This window comes from Triturus cristatus, chromosome 1_1 (genome assembly GCF_964204655.1).
Source record: "Triturus cristatus chromosome 1_1, aTriCri1.1, whole genome shotgun sequence".
NCBI classification, from domain to species: Eukaryota; Metazoa; Chordata; class Amphibia; order Caudata; family Salamandridae; genus Triturus; species Triturus cristatus.
Genome location: NC_140579.1, coordinates 936,064,729 through 936,077,276, shown reverse-complemented (window position 1 = coordinate 936,077,276; position 12,548 = coordinate 936,064,729). Strand labels below are relative to the sequence as shown.

Sequence of the window (12,548 nt, the reverse complement as noted above, 5' to 3'; positions counted from 1 at the left end):
AGAACGATGCTCATGTGACATCAGAGAAAGGCAAGGACGACGACCACAGCAGAGTGTGAAGCTGTCCGTCGAAGCAGAACGAGGGGAGGACGTCGACCTGGAGAGATGTGCCGAGAGAAGTTTCATCCGGCGCTCCTGCCGCGACTTCGGCTTCAACTGTTGGCACTGTGTACAGTCTGTGGTGCCGTGATCCTCCCCCAAACACCACATACAAATGAGGTGAGGGTCCGTCGCCGACATAAGATGCCCACAAGACGTGCAAGTCTTAAAACCCGAAGGCATTCGCACACTGTGCCACTAAAAAAATGGAAGAAAAAAGGGGCCTAACAGGCCCGTAGCAAGGATCGGATCCGCGTTGCACGCGGAAAAGGAAAAACTGACGTGGGTGCACCGGGGCGGGTCTTATGTGACCTCGCTGACGTCGCGGACGCCTGGGCAGAGTCGCGTGATGTCGCCCCGGCGCGCAGGGATGCTGTGGCAAAAAGTTTGCGGATCCAGCCTCACGCCTGGGGATAATTCTACGTGAGGGAATCTGCGGCTAGTAGTCTATCAGATGTGAAGTCTCACTCACACTCAAACTTGTTTCCGCTTTTCTTGGCCTCGTTCATGCGTGTGGTTAAGCGACTGATCGCAGGCATATGATTATTCAGTGTTGCTGCCTCCCTCTGGCCCTTGACAATGACTGGGAAAATGAGGAGGCGTGCGATGAGTGTTCCTAGAACAAAGAAGAGAACAGAGATAAGCAAGGAAACAAAGCTTTGATGCAACCCGATGATCTAATTCGGGGCTGGACATTCCAACCTTTACGCCAGAACACACTGGCATATCATCACTCAATGATATGACCGTTTCTAGAGCACACCATTAATTATGATGCTTTGCAGTCCCCACAGTTCAGTCGAGTCATACAATATGTTCCCATGAGAGACAACCAAAAAACACTATGGGTATATTACAAAAGTATCATACATATAAATGATTTTTCCCGGTAGCCCAAGGCGAATTTTAAGACGGGAAAGTGGGAGAATGCACAGCAATATTACGTTTTCGGTGCGCCTGGGGGATGGTTGGAGGAACATTAGCGAGAACAACTTGGTTTTTAATGTCAGCAAAAAAACATTCCATACAGAACACTGGATATACAGCTACACTGTGGTGCATAAAAACTGTAGCAGATGGGTGGTAACATAAAAGGACAAAGGAGCATGGATGATGAAGAATGAAAAAGACTGTCAGTAAAATACACATGAAAAGCCTTATTATTTACACACCCAGGGAGGGTAGGGCACTGGACTGGAGCCTGATAATACGCTTTGAATGCGGACAGAGGTGCTAGCTATGGATTCACCATCTATGGTATTCCAATGAAGGGTTACAAGGAGTTTGAGAAACAAACGCGGGTCCTCATTTAGTGTAGGGGCAAGAAGGCCAGTACAAAATCAACAAATCCACCCAATGTAGAAATCTGCCCTATTTCAAGAGAGAATTGTAGCAAAAAGGTATTTCCACCGACACTACAGGAATATTTTTCTAAAACTTCATAATGTTGGATAGCCCTCTGGCTGTTGGACATGGCCCTTCTTAAGAGGATTTTCTTAAAACTTTTTTTTTCTCCTGGTTTTTGCAGATTCCCTTTCCATGGCATCAAGACTCTGGGCACTTTCCCACTGTAATGCAGTGTGAAAGCGTGCGCGCCCTTGTTACACATGCTAGGAGGTGGATCTTACCAGATTGGTTTAGGTGCAATACCTGTGAGTACCCTGTAAAAAGAGGTATACCACATATCAAGGGCAGGTAGTGCACTGGCTACTAGTGGGCCGCAACACTGATTGTGCCACCCACAAGAATAGCCTTTCAAGCATGTCTCTAACCTGCCACTGCAGGCCTGCGTGTGTGCATTTGCACTTAGGCTCAGGTTGGCATTTCTAAACCATTAGCCAATGCAGAGTGGGCTACTCACTACCACTAGGGTAAGCCCTGAGGGGTGAGGCGAGTGATAGGGGAAAGGCAGGGCAGGTACACGTGTGTTCCCTGCCAAGGTAGTGAATAACCCCCATATGGGTTTTTCCGGCCTAGGAGGTCTGCTCTTCCCATGGGTCAACATAGGGAAATTGTTGTAATGACTCAAACTACAGTTTTTAGCTTACAGCAGGGAGTTGCCTCATGACATTTTCAAACATCTCACGCCTGCCACTGCAGGCCTGTGTGCACGCATTTGCATTTATGCTCAGGTTGGCCTTTCTTAATCATGGGCCACTGCTGAGGGTGCCTTTCACGAACACTAGAGCCTTGGAGGGTGGAGCAAGTGAAAGGAAAGCATCATGTGTTCCCTGCCCAGGTAGAGAAGAAACCCAATGTGTGTTTTCACTACTTATGAGGTTTGCTCTCCCCAAAGGTAAACATAGGGGAATAACTTAGAATACTTTAAGCTGCAGTGGTGGCTTACAGTGGAGCAGCCTCATGTTTACCATCATTGGATTCACAATGACAAATCCTCCCTGTGGTAATGGTGGATTTGTCATTAACAGCTTAGAAATGCCACCTCTTGAAGTGGGCATTACTCTGCGCTAAATTCTTTTGTGTGCCTTTCAGTTGGACTCCAGTCCACACTGGGAGAGCACATCTGTCCATTCCCCCGAGAGAGCCATAAACAATGGGCATGCAACTGGAATGACAGACCACTGCCATTTGAGGGCTTGGCTGGTAGACTGGGGGGGAGAGCTTTTGACCCTTTGCCTCTGGGAAGCCAGATCACGGCCCCACTAGAGATTAATCCGCATCCCAAGGCCTCATGGCAGACAGGACTGAAATTTAGGGGAGGCATGTGTGGTTCAAAGGGAATCCTCTGAACCACCCCCTACTTCAAAGGCACAAAGGAGATACTCTTGTGGGGATGTGAGACCAGACATCCTGGACTGTGTGGTGCACACTGCCAGAGGAATCTGCTGTGTACAAGGAGTAGACTGCCATTGGAAGGAACCAGGCACCCTGCCTGAATAGTGGCTGGCCTGGGCTGATTACCTGCTACTGTGTGGCGCCATGAGGTGTGGTCTCCAAGGGCTTGTTGGCTTACCCCCTGTTTTTTGTGGATGTCTCAGGAACATCAAAGATCTCCTGTGAGGGACCTACACCATCTAAGTGTTTCACCTGGAGAGCGGTGCCCTCTGAAGCACCTACTACCTCTGCTGGATCGTCTGCTAAATCCTGACTGCAGCGCTGTGTGAGAGTGGAACTTAGCACTGTGACTGGAAACCGGATTGACTTGTGTGGAGCCCCCAAACCATGCCCGCATCCAAGGTGTGTGGCCCCTAAAATGTGGGGCCTTAGCATGCACAAGTGTCTCACTGGTGTGAGCGGATTCACCACTTGCGGTACTCTGCGTGCCCCGCTTTGTCATCCGTGCCGCATTTCTCTCGTGTGACACGCTGACTGCATGCTCATTGCGTTTGGTGTCTGATTCACAGGTTGCGACCCTAGGAGGGAGGGCACATCCATAGGAGTGAGGCACTACTGAACTTTTGACTGTGACACCAGATCATCTGGTCCGACTCGTATCATCGTGCACCAGACATAGTGCCTCATTCCAGGGAGGCACGGAAACCCAGATCGTGGGTTGATTGGGACTGGATTGTCTGATGCGACTTGATCATCGCGCACCAGACGTTGTGCCTCTTTTCAAGAGAGGCATGGAGAACACAACGTTTGGTTCATTGGGATCGGATTGTCTGGAGCGACTTGTATTATTGTGCACCAGACGTTGTGCCTCATTCCAGAGAGGTGCCGCAAACCTGACTTGTGGGTTGATTGTAACCGGATTGTCTAGTGCGACTCATATCATCGCACACCAGATGTTGTGCCTCATTCCAGGGAGGTACGGCAAACCCCGACCGTGGGTTGATTGAGACTGGATTGTCTGGTGCGACTCGGATATCACGCATCAGACGATGTGCCTCATTTCCAGGTAAGTATGGTGGACCCAACTTTTGGTTCATTATGACCAGATTGTCAGGTGCGAATCGGATCAACACGCACTAAACATGGTGTATCACTGCCGGTGGGGTGCTGGGACAGCTGCACCCCCCCATTCACTGAGTGTTCCATCTTGCCCTCAGTGCGGCGACTCAACTGCCGTCTCCTCACCTGGCCCAACAACTTCGTGTTGCCAAGTAGTATTGCCGGGATCGGACCTGGATGGTGAGAGTAAGTGACTGGGTTGCGAGACACTTTAGAGAATGATCGAAAGCGGGCCAAGAGACTGCTTGACCACCCTGGGATTTCTAGAACTAGGCTGGTGCTGGAAGGCGAATTGAGAAAACTCTTGATTGAACTGGGCCAGCCTATAGACAATTTCTGCTCCACATAAAGTGTGTGAATTTCCAGAGTGGTGGCCAACCCCCAATTTATCAACTGTTGCCTGATTACCCAGATAGCTACTCCAGCCTTCTTCCCTTGTCCCCTGACTAAGTGTGTCTCTAGCCTTAAACCGGTATAATAAGGGGTGGGGGGTTGTGACTCTAAACTGTGGACAGAGTATTGGGGGGGGAGGTAACAGGTAGGGGAGGGATTGGGCGACGAGGTCCGCATTCATATTATCAAATGACCTGCCTGATATAATTTGCACCGTGTTATGGTACGGACTGCGTGTGTGTGCGAGAGTGTGCTTCATAAGAATTTGCCGATATCCTTTGCACCGCATTACGGTGCTGTGGGAGAGTGTGCTGCATGACAACAGCCTGCTAATAATTGCACCACGCAGCAGTGTTTTACTTGTTTGTGTCATTACCTAAGGAATACTCCATTTTGACCTTGGTTTTACCCATGTGTCCGTGGCCCATGGTGCTACTGAAAAGTGTTATAAATTCCTGTGCGTACACATTCCTTATACTGTTGTGACCTGGGGTGCACCCTAGTGTTATTTGCCTGGGGGGCCCAGTTCTGATGACGTATCGCTACGCATAAGAGTGCTGGGGTAAAAGGATTATGTTACTTAGCCTGTAAGCATCTGTTCTTACCATTTAGTCCTGTAGAGTCACATGCTTGGGGATCAGATGATTACAAGTTGCTTATATACCAATAATTTCAGGCTTTTCCCAAGTGTGAATATTACTGAAGTCATTTTAACACTGTAGTGCTTAGTCCTGCTAGTAATATTTCGAAGTGTCATTTATTCCCAGAAATGCATGATGTTCTTATTGTGTTAATTAAGGTGTGTGTTGAATACAATCTTTATTTACATACACCTTGTGTGAAGCTTCTTTTGTGACGCTAAGTGGATTTATTGTGTGAAAGTGCCATGTCAATGCTTTACACATTGCCTCTGTGATAAGCTTGACTGCTCAGTGCCAAGCTACCCAGAGTGAGCGCAGGCTATACAGTGAGTGCAATAACCTAATCCTGACAGGATTGGTAGGTTCTGCCTGGCTTAGGCACTGCCTCAGCCAACCAGAAAGTACCAGTTCCAACACTGGCAGACATTTTCTTTGGATTTCAAAGACAGAATCTCAAATAGGCTTATTGGAAAAAAAAAGTAACCCTGACACCTTGGACATGGAGACCTGGATAGCTCCATTTGGAGACTTAAATGGCCTACCTCAGTATATATTACTAATACTACACCACCAGTACAAACGGAACGCAGCATAGGGAGGCAGTAGCTGCTTCTAAGAAAAGTGCAATCACATTTTTAACACGCGTGTGATAGAGAAGGTTATCCTACCGCTCTCCTAAAAGATAATGGGAGTTCAGATGGTGTTTCAAGGGATAGAAGAGTTTTTGTAAATTAAATGGATCAAGCATAACTGAAAGGTTCTGCTAGCCAGCATACTAAATGGGTTAGGGGAGAGACTGAACCGACAACTGAAGGGGTGTGTACAGAACAGAAATAGCTATGGAAGGGTGAGCAAGAACAAGTTAGAGAGTAACAGCTAAATCACTGTGAAGCAGCAAGGTGGGTGCAACTTTCAATGCTGAATGGAAGGAAGCCAAATACAATGTATTTTGGATGGTTATGTTGGGCAAGAATCATGAAGGGGTGGTGGGGTTTAATTTAAGATGCTGAACGAAAGGCAGAGGAGAGCAAAATGCAATGGGTGCAAGGAGGGTGGTAATGGCTTTTGATGAGAAAATGACTGACAAGCTGAAGGTTAAGCTGCTAAAAATATTAAACATGAAAAAAAAGCAAATAATTTAATCATATTATAGTTCAGCAAATATTTCATACCGCAATGAAACCACTGGATGCAAGAGTGTGTAACTGAAAAAGAGTGGTATAAGAGGAAGAATTGATTCAGAATGAGTCCATTTTAAGTGCTCAAATCTTCGCTACTGGATATTGATAAAATCCTCAAAAAGTACATCGGGGGACAGCAGCGATCAGGACTTAAAATGATCAAACTAGATGTAGCCACAACATTAGGAATTCTTCATCTTGTACACATAGGTCTGTACTACAAACCTAAGTACTACAAAGCTCACCACTCAGCACACTTAGCTGATTTTTCATCAGACCTGAACCATAATGGGTGGTCATTGAAAGACACTTGAAAGGTAATCTGTCTAGTCAAGCAATAAAACAAAGCAGTGCTAAACTTTCACATAATCCACTGAATCAGTCTTATGAGAAACCAATCTGGTGTGGGCCTTCACTATTAAACTGTTAAGTATTCATGGCTATCTACACTCGTAGGCTATTTCGGATAACAAGTGATCTCGACTGTCACATGATTCACTGGAGGGAGTGGTCAGAAAAGGATAATCTCATGATTGGTCAATAACAGTAGGATGGGGGACGCAAGCACTTTGTTTGGAGACTGAGTTCCACTTAAGCCCAGATCAAAGATGGAGATATATACACCTGAAACATAGCATTCAGTCTAAACTGTGTATTTAAAGTGGTGCTTTGCTTAAATGCCCTATACAGCTATGTCTTAAGAGATGGAGTAAATTCAGAGAGGTCATATCTAGTCGGGTCTGGACACACTGATAGTAACAGTGCACTCCAAGATGGCAGAAAACTATTCAACACAAATTGGCAATCAAAACTTCTAGAGATCTTTCAAATTAAGGCTGTCTTCTTTGCTGGAAATCCATGACAGCAGCCTCCGGGAGGCAAGGTTAAGTTCAACTTCTTCAAATTGCTACATGACTGTCACTGATCTCCCCATACACTACGGGGAGCTAAACGTCCAACTGTTGGTGATTAAGAGATCTGAATGGAAATATGACACTTTTGGTCTTGTTCTACTCTGCAAACATTCTGGCACAATGAAGACTACAAGCAACACAGCTTTAACCATTTATGGTGGTGCTATTATATGACACAATCAAATTCACAAGACTGCGCAAACACTGACGAGATGGATCGACATGGCCTTAGCAGTTGCCAAGATTCACATCCTACAACAATGGAAATTTCTGAACCCTCATACTAACAATGTCCGGCTCATCCATTTACAAAAGCAGCAACTCACAAATGGGTCACCTATTCTCTGTGAGACCAGCAATGCCTCTCCAAAAACCTTTGGGGACCATTCATCAGTTCTTCATTAGGCCTGGCAGCATAGGCTGTCGTGCCCTCCACATTACTTTTCTTTTGAGGATGACACATTGTCCTGGACATGGACAACTGTACCTCATAACTTTGCTTCTTGTTATACGGCATGCCTACATACTTAGCTCGAGAGTTATGCACAATTTAGTGCTGAATTACGAATTTGCCTAATCAGATTACATCTCTTACGTTTTAGGGGGATGTTTTTCTACATCTTAAACATTCTCTCACTGAAAATGTTCAAGAGCTAAATTCTGGATTCATTTTCAATTTCTCCCTGCTCTCTTATATTCAATCGACTCAATCCTTCATTGTTGTGCAACCCACATTGACTACTATGGCAATCAGATATTGGACATATAGTGCGTTTTTATCGTTCATAGCAGTATTGCACAATTTTCTGTTTGTCATACTATTCCTTCAAACAAACTTTAAGTGAGAATAAACACTTTCTGATCTGTCATTACCTTTTGTCATTTCTGTACTAGGTCTTACACTGTAACTCTCCTCTATACCCATTGGATGTGTTAATACTCTCTATGTACCACTTTTCTCTTAATTTTCCATTCGGAATGACTATGTGCACCCTTGTATCACCCATTGCAGTCTGGTAATGCAAACACTACCACTGCTTGCGTTCATGGAGACTACCAGAACCGCCGCTGACGGACCCTGTCGACCCATGATGGTCGTGGCTTATACAAAGCCAGGGTGCTCTACCATAAGAGGGACACCCACAGGGTAATCGAACATATCATCCAGCGGCAGGAGAGGGGCATAGGAGCACAGTGGCTATGATTGGAGGTGGTGGAATATGGCAATCTGAAAGTACGGAATGAGCATCAAGGCTCGAATAACAACGCATCGTAACGAACGCCCCACTGCCGGCCTTTGAGGAATACAGCTCTACCATTGGCTAAAGTACCACCTATTAGATTTCAGGTTGGTTTGAATGTCACTAATGCTCCAGGAATTGAGGCTCTCCGCACTGAAGAAGGCAGAAGCCAGAAACACGTCTGCGGATGATGTAAGCCTACGACAAACCCCGTGAGTGCACCGAACGTTCTTTGATATATATATATATATATATATATATATATATATATATATATATATATATATATATATATTACCTACTGGCGGTCGCCAGTAGGTAGTTATAGTTAGGACCACGTTTCCATAGGAAAACCTCAACATTCTATTTTGAATAACTTTGGCGCCGGTCGACGAATCCTCGCGAATTTCTCAAAATAGGTGGGGCGCTACGCTCCGCTCCTACCCTGAAAGTCTCGGGGGGATCCGTCAAGCGGGGGCTGAGATAAAAGGGGGGTCCCAAAACGCGTTTTTCCCATGCATTTTTCCATAGGACCTTTAGAACGAGCTACAGCCCGAACGGCTGAACAGAATTACTAGAAATTTGGCAGAGAGGTAGTCCCTAGGTCAAGGAAGTGCCTTTTGTAGGTTTGGTGTAAATCTGTTCAGTAGATTCTGAGAAAATAGCCTTTAAATCAATATATATATCTGAGCCCGCTTACGGTACGCTTACCGTACGCTTACGGTAAGCGTACGGTGGCGTGCGCGAGCGCGATTCTGATTGGCTCTTAGATCTTAGTAAACATTCGAATCGGCCGAAACCAGGAAGCGGCGGCCGCCATTTTGTGTATTTCACTCTGAAAAAAAAGAGTGAAAACAAGGAAAGGGGGCAATGAGGAGAGTTACAGACCCCCTAACATTTGTAAGGGGGTCAAAGAAGGACAGAAAAGTACAAAAAAAACATTTATTGATTTAAAAAAAAATCACGGGGTACGCGTACGGTAAGCTTACGGTAAGCGTACGGTAGAAAATCAGATTTAAGTGTTTAGATATTAGGGGGCTCTAAAAAGAGCCGTTGTTTATGAAATGATTTTTTAGTGGTACCTAATAGTGGTACCTACAAGTAAGTACCGATGCAGAGTCTAAGGTTCAAGAGGAAGACTCTGTTCCCTTCATCATTGAAGTGCACACCATCTCCTCTATAAATGTCTTGCATGTCATAACGCAAGTTGTTGTGGTAAATGGCACCCATACCATAGTCACGGAGGAAAGCAGAAACAGATTTGTTGACGTGCTTTCTTGCTTTGTCATCGCACCGCGTGCCCACCGTGCGTGCACGGCACTAACTGCGTAAAGTGGGCGCGCGGTGCGCGAAGCGCACCGCGTGCTCACTGTGCGCGCACGGTGCGCGAAGCGCACCGTGCGCGCACGGTACGAACTGCGTTAAGTGGGCGCGCACGCCACGAATGGCGTAAAGTAACTTAGCATTTAAAAAACCGTACAAATTCACTGAAAAAACCATAGGTTTCACACACGTTATAGTTAGGAATTAGCATTTAAAAAACCTTGCAAATTCACTGAAAAAACCATAGGTTTCACACATGTTATAGTTAGCGGAAATTTTACTGATAAAAAACCAATGAAATTCCCCCGTTATAGTTAGTGCAGGCAACTATAACTCACGCGACCGCAATCTTCTGCTGATGACATATGTGTCTTTATGAAAAAAAAATATTTGTAATATATGTATAGCTAAAAATGTATGGAAGAAGACATGGGCAAATAAGTGTCTAAATACAGTATTAGCATCAGCAGAGGATTGCGGTCGCGTGAGTTATAGTTGCCTGCACTAACTATAACGGGGGAATTTCATTGGTTTTTTATCAGTAAAATTTCCGCTAACTATAACATGTGTGAAACCTATGGTTTTTTCAGTGAATTTGCAAGGTTTTTTAAATGCTAATTCCTAACTATAACGTGTGTGAAACCTATGGTTTTTTCAGTGAATATATATATATATATATATATATAGTAATTGTATTGAATTGTATATCAATCACAAAATGAGTCCATGATCCCTACTGTAGATGTTCAGGCATGCTCACTCATTCATACAGTGCCTATTTCTACACATTGTTTTTATGGAGAATATCATACAAAATTTGCATGGGATTTTTAACAAAGCATGGACTATACAATGGAATATTTTCAATTCATCTTCGAATACATTTTTTCAATATTAAAAAAAAGTAATGTTTGCCATGGCTAACGTAATACGTTACGCCTTCATCAGGTAGCCATGTGGGTTTTATGTAACCTAAACAAGGATGTATATGGAAATAGAAACCGTTTAAGATACGTATTGCGGGTCCTACTTAAAGTTTCTGCTCAACTAAGAGTCAGATACGATATTTAAAAAAATATAATAACAAAGATGTCACAGGAAGGAAAATATTTAAATATGAGAAAAGTAAAGAGAAGAATATCCAATAGGGCAGTAGATTATAAAAATATTGAAAATCCCTTTAATCACCGAATATCGTGCTTTATTAAAAAAAAAAAAAAAAAAGGGTAAGAATCCTCAGAATAGAAAAGAACACTTAGAAGAAAAACCGTGTACATACAAAATGAGCCTCTGTTGTGTGTATAGCTCAAACGTCTAGTAATTAGTGACCACTGAAAACAGACATATGTATAAATGTACCAGAGGGTAACAGCCCACATGCTCAAAAAAGCCCGGAAGGTGCAAGCTACTTGCCTAGTGGGTATATTGACCTTGTCAGATGCGGTAAATCATCTGACCTTTGGGACTAGATGATAATTGTTGCGGTGCTGAGATGAACAATGCACCTTGCATAAAAACAAGCAGAAGTTGGTACACAATGTTAAAAAGCTATAGTGCAAGAATTGATTGGTCTAAGATCTAATTGAAATGTCCTAGCATGCAGACTACATGCGATAGGCTTACCCATAAATGGGGTATCTTGGTGCAAACGTCAAAATTGAAGACCATGAGTGGGTGCATTGATTTTTAAAATGTATATGGAAATCCATAGACGCACCGTAATCACAGATTAAGGAGAGGAGGGCGATGTCCCACACTGAAAATAGAACAATAAGGATGGTGTAAATTACAATATTCCTAAAGATGATTCCTATAGTATCTATTTAAAATGTGTCCATGCGTACATGGCGTCTGGATTATTACCCATGTATCCCTTATATTCTTACCGGTTCAATAGATGGTTGCGGTAATCTTGTTAACGAGCCTCTCTAGCAGTTAAGAGAAAAGATGCACCGTAATCTTAGATACATGAGAGGGGGCGAAATCCTGCACTGAGAATACAGTAAAAGGACTGGTGTAAAATACACAATTCCTCAGTCAAAAGCCAAATATTGCCTATTTAAAGCGTATACTCTAGACTGTTACTTAAGGCTCCCTAGTATTCTTACCTATATGTAGTTTGTTTGCCGTAGTCCGATAACGTGTAGCTCCTACGACCCTCAACGGAAAGCCTCAGGCTGCTTGCTGTGGTCCTACAGTCCTCAGTAGAATGCCTAGCGAGGCTACCAGTGCCGCACACCGAGCATGTGCAAAACATGTCTCCAAACTACCCAACCGCGTATTGCCGTAATGTCATGAACTTTAAAGTGGAGAATGGCGCGCCAAAACTAGTGGGCTGTCTCCGAAAAAAGCAAAACTTTTCAGATTGGTTAACTGAGTTTGTTGGGCGGACCTTACCATTCTAGACTCAAATCGGAAAAGACGCTATGGCAGCCATCTTAGTCTAATAACCGAAGAAATAAAAGCGGAATGCGTGAAGATAACTTCCTTCTAACTAACAGATGAAAACTTTCCATTGTATGACCTTTAGTATTCTTAATTCATGAAATAAATGTTTTTATAAGAAAGTGAAAGCGATTAAAGTGATCTAAATTGGCAATAAGCAATTAATTGGTATTGCACTAGTAAAGATGTAAATTGACTTAAAAGTGACATATACTATAATGAAAAAAGCTAAATGGAAAAACAATTATAATAAAGATTATAGATACAGTTGGTATGAAAATAAGGTTTATGCTGGAGCAATGGCGATCTTAGTATAAGTCTATGCCCTCTAAATAGAGGGAACCAAACAAAGTCAGATATCAGTATGATGTGAACAGCTTCAACTGTTATTGTGCC

General features: G+C 43.8%; 1 long non-coding RNA gene and 1 pseudogene across 2 annotated transcripts in view; both read right to left on the bottom strand.

The window, feature by feature from the left end:
* The window catches only part of LOC146871315 (mitochondrial inner membrane protein OXA1L-like), a 577,675-nt pseudogene that overhangs the window by 278,712 nt on the left and 286,415 nt on the right, over positions 1-12,548 (bottom strand). The window contains exon 4 of the transcript XR_014959541.1: positions 572-715. The product of XR_014959541.1 is annotated as a mitochondrial inner membrane protein OXA1L-like (transcript). The remainder of the gene's footprint in view (positions 1-571; positions 716-12,548) is intronic.
* LOC146871316 (uncharacterized) lies at positions 11,425-11,988 on the bottom strand. The gene is made up of 3 exons (XR_014959543.1): positions 11,816-11,988; positions 11,594-11,698; positions 11,425-11,463 (listed from the first exon to the last, which is right to left on the bottom strand). It is a non-coding gene; the product is annotated as an uncharacterized LOC146871316 (long non-coding RNA).